At 39.3% G+C, this 4130-nt stretch overlaps 1 protein-coding gene across 1 annotated transcript in view; it reads right to left on the bottom strand.

The window, feature by feature from the left end:
- Positions 1 to 4130, bottom strand: part of Col4a4 (collagen type IV alpha 4 chain) — a 160733-nt gene that overhangs the window by 90398 nt on the left and 66205 nt on the right. The gene's annotated exons all lie outside the window — the stretch shown is intronic.

Below are 4130 nucleotides of genomic sequence, written 5' to 3'. Positions count from 1 at the left end.
ACAAATACACATATGTATCAGGCAATCAGCTGTCATGGCACACTGCTGCCACCATAATTGCTACAATGTCCTCATTGCCAGCCTTAAATGAACAGAAAATAGACAAAATAGTTGTCCATGGTAACAGACAACTAAAACAAAATAGCAGAACAAAACCAACAAAGAAATAGTCATTTTAGGAGAAGCATTTTTCCCTTTCAATTGTCAATTATTAGGTACCAAATCAAACAAATCATGGCTTGAAAATTATGAACACATCTCATTAAAGATGACAGATAAAATGCAAGCAGTAAATTCTACATTCTCCACAAATCCCAGTAGAATAAAAGACTGTCAAAGAATAGTATGAACAGACATATCTACAGGACAAATGAAAAGGGACAGCTATAACAGTAAACAAAAGTAAAATGTAAAAGGTCTTGGAAGACCCTAAAAATGCTGAGGCCTAAACAAGTACTGGGGAAAACTGAGAAAGAAGCAAGTGTACATCAAAAATCTCCTCTTGCATGGAGGAAGTAGGATGGCAGGGATCCAAAATGAAGGTCTGGGAAGGAATCATTTGGCAAGAAGATCCCATCCCCCAAAATGCAGTGGTCAAGAGCAAAAAAAGGCAAGACTGAGCAGGCTTTCCCTTTCCAGTCTCATCAGTGTACAAGAAGTAGACAATGCCAGAAGAAGAAAACATTCAAAAACTGTACAATTAAAATAGCAGAAGAGGGAGAGCATTCTGCCGCTGAAAAATGACCATGCTATTGCAAAAGAAAACATTAGAAGAGAAAAGGCAACAATAAGATCCTCAGAAGGAAAACCATACATTTTAATTGTGCTAGAAATATCAGGAGGAGTGCTGAAAGGTATAGCTGAAGTCTACCAAAAAGCTTTCTAGAAAAATAAAGTGATGAAGAGCAATCAACTTAAGGTTCTTAAAAAAGACAGTTAGTTGTGCATGAGCAGACCTGCACACGTGGGGTAGTTGTGTGTGTGTGTGTGTGTGTGTGTGTGTGTGTGTGTGTGTGTGTGTTAGTGGGGACTGAACCAGACACTTTGCACTGTGCTATGTAGCTTCAGCCCTTTTTAAATTCTTCATTTGGATACAGGATCTTCCTAAGTTGCTGAAGCTGGTCTTGAACTTGCAAATCTCTTCCCTTAGTCTCTCACTTCTGAGACAACAGAAATGCAGCACCACAACTGGGCTAGGATTTTTTTTAACACACAAATCAATATGAAGTCCAGAATAAGAGAAAAGGACAAGAGGGAGGAGATAATGGCTTCAAAGAAATACATGAAGGAAGAGTGTGTGGGAAAGCTTCCACCTGCCCTGCGCCTGTGGGACCTGTCCGGTCCAAAGCCAGGTACTCAGTGTGAGCGAGACCATCTTCGGCACCCTTGGGACCTCCCACCACTCTGTAGCGCACCCCATGCCCTCCCAGTGAGTGAGAACTTCTGCCACGTTCTCGGGACCCCTAGATCCAGTCCTAGCCCAGGCCTGGTGAATGTGTGGGAGACTTTCACCTCTCCCCTACTCCCCCTTGTCCCTTTCAGACACAGCTCAGTCCTGGCATACAGGCCTGGGGTGAAACTATGCAGCTACAGTCCCTGCAGAGAGAGTAGGGGACTGAACCACCCAGCTAGTCCAGGAGCAGAACATCTTGCCAGAGGGGCACAAAAGTTTCACTCTCAAGGGATGCAGCAGGAAGGAGCTGAGCACAACAGCCAGACCCAAGCCAGGCACAGCTGTATAAATTCAAACTTTGTAGATCTGCACCTGAATTTCAGTGGGTGCTAACGTTATAACTGCACCAAAGCTCTACAACAAAGGTCAGAAGACAGTGTTATACAAAATGACAATGAGAAGGAACAAAATGCAATCTCATACCCCAAGCCCACCCATAACAAGTGCAGAGCACACTAGCACAGAATAAATTGGGAATCACACAGCTGAAATCAATGAATCAAGAGCTTCAGAAATAAAGAAACAACTGCAAAAAGGTATAGAGGAACTCATATTGGAAATAAAAAAGAAATCCCTGAATTAATAGCATCTGAAGTAAAGAATCAAATGCAGAAACATATGGGGGAACCCCAATACCCACCCAGAACAAGAGCAGAGGACACTAGCTCAGCTAAAATGTAAGAATTAATAGCGTTGAAAGTAAATAAGCAAAAGCAGAAAGGAACTCAGAGGGGAATTAATTTCTGAAATAAAAAAAACTCTCTGAACTCATAGCACCTGAAGTAAACAATCAAATACAGAAACATGGAGGAAACCCAATCTGAAAAAAAATCTGAGGTAAAATAAGTAATAACTGCTTCTAAAGAAGATATTGATAAAAAATATAGGAGATTAGAAAAACAATGGATTCCTTGAATGAGCAACCCAGGAAGGAAATAGATTGCATGAAGCAGAGTCAAAGAGATATAGAGGAACTTAAAATCTCAATCAAAAGCCTGCAAAACGATTTGACTGAAAGTGAAGACAGAGTTTCAGATCTTGAAGATGCTGGTGCAGCTAGCGAAGAGGTAAGAAAAGGTCTCTTAAAAACAACTCTACAAGGAAAAAATAATCTATCACTTGCAAGATGATGCAAAGATGAACCATGTGAGACTAATAGGTATCAATGAGAAAGAAGGAGTCAATACAAATGACATTTAAAAAAATATGGGCAGAACTAATAGCAGAAATCTTCCCAAATATGAAGAAACAAACTGACACCCAGGTAACCGAAGCATACAGAAGGCCAAGTAACCTCAACCCAATGAAAAACAGACCCAGACATATAATAGTCAAGATCCCAGAAATCCAGCACAAGAATAATATACTGAAAGCCACTAGAGAAAAGAAGCAGATCACATTCAAAGGAAAACCCATCAGAATTATGGCCGACTTCTCTTCACAAACAATGAAGGCAAGAAGAGCATGGAGCACAATACTTCAAGTCCTCTATGAAGACAAATTCCAGCCCAGACTACAATACCCTAAAAAATTCTCTTTTAAGTTTCATGGAGAAGTGAAATACTTCCATGACAAAGAACAACTAAAGAATTTCATGATGACAAAGCCAACCCTACACAGGCTCCTGAAATATGTTCCACAGAGGGATCAAAATGATCAGAACTCCATGAATGATATCAGAAACAACCAACTAAATAGGCAAACAATTAAACACAGGAGAAAAAGGAGTAACCACAGCAGGTAAATAACATGTCAATTGTAAGTCAATACATCTCAATTATAACCATCAATGTAAATGGACTCAATTCACCAATTAAAAGAAATGGACTGGCACAGTGGATTAGGAAACAAAATCCAACAATATGCTGTATACAAGAAACACAGTTAACTCATGAAGAAACTCATAGGCTGAAAGTCAAAGGATAGAAAACAATACTATTTGCCCGAGCACCTCAGAAAAATGCAGGAGTAGCAATCCTGTTCTCAGACAGTCTCAACTTCAAACCAAGAAGGATCAAGTGAAATAAAGAGGGCCAGTCTATACTGGTTAGGGGAAAAATTCAAGAGGAAGAGTTAATACTCATAAATATGTATGCACCAATTACGGGAGCACCCAACTAAATAAAACAAATCTTAATGGACAAGAAAAATCTAATATCCAATACCACAATCTTAACAGGAGACCTTAACACCCCCTTATGCCACAAAGATAGGTCAACCAGCCAAAAAATTAACAAAGTAACAGACCTAAACCAGAACTTGAAACAAATGGGCTTATTGGACATATATAGAGTGTTCCACCCAAACACAGCTGAATACACATTTTTCTCAGGTGCACATGGGGCATTTTCTAAAACAGGCCACATACTGGTCCACAGGTCATGCTTAAATATATGCAAGAAAACAGAAATTATCCCATGCATATTATCTAACCACAGTGCAAGGAAACTGGAAATAAATGACAAAAGAAACCAGAAAAAAACCATAAACACATGGAAATTAAATGGCAAACTACTCATGAACCAATGGGTCATAGATGAAATTAAACAAGAAATTCAACAATACCTACAATTCAATGAAAATTCAACCACAACTTATCAGAATTTATGGGATGTGATGAAAGCCGTTCTCAGAGAGAAATTCATAACTGTGAACTCACACATTACGAAAACACAAC

Source organism: Octodon degus, unplaced genomic scaffold (assembly GCF_000260255.1).
Source record: "Octodon degus isolate 3935 unplaced genomic scaffold, OctDeg1.0 scaffold00096, whole genome shotgun sequence".
NCBI lineage: Eukaryota > Metazoa > Chordata > Mammalia > Rodentia > Octodontidae > Octodon > Octodon degus.
The sequence above is the reverse complement of the archived record's forward strand: the minus strand, read 5'-3'. Positions and strand labels throughout refer to the sequence as shown.